This window comes from Sphaeroforma arctica (genome assembly GCF_001186125.1).
Source record: "Sphaeroforma arctica JP610 unplaced genomic scaffold supercont1.1702, whole genome shotgun sequence".
NCBI lineage: Eukaryota > Ichthyosporea > Ichthyophonida > Sphaeroforma > Sphaeroforma arctica.
This window is the reverse complement of record NW_014038856.1, coordinates 7,487-9,663: the sequence shown is the minus strand read 5'-3', so window position 1 is coordinate 9,663 and position 2,177 is coordinate 7,487.

Genomic DNA, 2,177 nt, shown 5'->3' with positions numbered 1-2,177 from the left:
ATAGACTATATAAACAAACACAAGCACGTAACTAACAACATAGACTATATAAACAAACTCAAGCACGTTGGTAAAAACATAGACTATAGAAACAAACTCAAGCACGCTACTAACAACATAGACTATATAAACAAACACAAGCACATTGGTAAAAACATAGACTATATAAACAAACACAAGCACGTTACTAACAACATAGGCGATATAAACAAACACAAGCATGTTGATAATAAGATAGACTATATGTATACATCCAAGCACATTATAGTAAAAAATATAAATATCTCCACACTCCCAGACATACGAACGCAATACCAGTGAATATAACGCAGTAAACGTCACATACACACCTAAAACACATCACACGTTAAAAACATATAATAACAAGACATGTGGGTATCAGGGTTTTAGGGTTTTAACACGTCACTCTGTACAGCCTTACCTAAAACACCCAACACGTCACTTCCACACTAAAAACACACACCACTATTACACCCACAGTACACAATCAGAAAACGTTTGATAAACACTATCCAAAAGCATAGACAACTCATCACATCCACATCCATTACGTTATCCGTGTGTACACAGGCACACATACGTATCCCATTCGAACAATACTAAACCCTAAAACCCTAAAACATGCACATATACGCATCCCATTCGCACTGCACTACCGCGCTAGAGGTTTCCACAGAGGCTGTGCCTGACGGTACGTCACAGTGCAACAGACAGTCACTCCCTGTGTAGCCATCGGGACATTCGCATACAGCATCACTCGTCTGGGTGCACGGATGTACCTGTTTTGCTACTCTATGGGGTGGGGGTATAGGCCATGCAGGGGTAGGTAGATGTAGGGTTTAGGGTTATGTCAGTGACACGGGGTGGTAGGTAGGTGTAGGGTTTAAGTCGGTGACGGCAAAAGTCCGGGGAGAAGTATGGGGTTTTAGTGAAACCCTAAACGGAAACCCTAGACTTCTGGTAGGGTATATCAGACGCGTGTTGAACGCACGTGAGAGGTGGTACGAGAAAGGGGCAGTACAGGTACAAGTATGAGTGTATATAAATGGATCTGTTTGTATATGTACTGTATATAAATAGATCTGTTTGCATTTGTACTGCATATAAATGTATCTGTTTGTAAACGTACACCTGCTAATAGGACTGCGTTTAGTTACAACCAGTCGTACACACATACATCACCCGCATATACACTTGGGAGGCACAACGCACCGGTCTCTCAAGTGGTCCGTAGCATAGCTGGGTGTAGGTGTAACACACACTAATGTACAGTGTACCACACATATCAATCTCACTGTAATATGCGAACACAGCTGAGTGTAACATGGGTGCATTGTAGCACACATATCAATCTCACCACAACATGACAACAAGTCTATTTGGACTCAATCTAGTCGGAAGGGGTTGTAGCTATTACTACTATACTTGTGCCAATTCCATCATAACATCATAACACATCTATATGAACCCAATCCAGACTAAAGTGGTTGTAGTTATTCATACCACTCTTATGCCTACCTATTCCTTACTTGGCTCAAAACGCGGTAGTCATAAATGGCTCCTAGGATACACGTCGCAATGGCACCGTCACACGGTAGGTATAGCGTCGGTGGGTATAAGCACTGTGAACACGGCTCACATTGCGCACCGTGTTTGTAGTAGCCGTCTGCACAGACCAAACACTCCTTCTCTGCGGAAGGTGTAGGCGGATGGGCACATGATAGGAGATGGTGTGTGTAGAAAAGGCATATATTAGATATATATATATATATATTAGCATGATGTGTGTATATATATATATGCAATTTCAATGGAAAACAAGGTATAATTGATAAGGCCACATACATACACGACTCACCTAACACACAGCTGTCAGGATAGTCATATTCTCTACAAGTGTAGTCTGCGACAGCCGTGCAATTGACCTGACAGTTCGGTCCTTCGATTTCTTCTGGACAGGCGCACACCGTCGCGTGTGTGGATGTGCACTCAGTGACTACTGTGCCGTTGCCACAGCCCATACACATCGCACAGCCAACTGCGCTGGGGTGTGGGCGAGGAGTGGTGAGTACATGCAGAGCCACGGGGATAGCTGATATATGTAAGGTGTATGGGTATATGCGAGTTGTGTATGTATATTATATGGACATATTTCC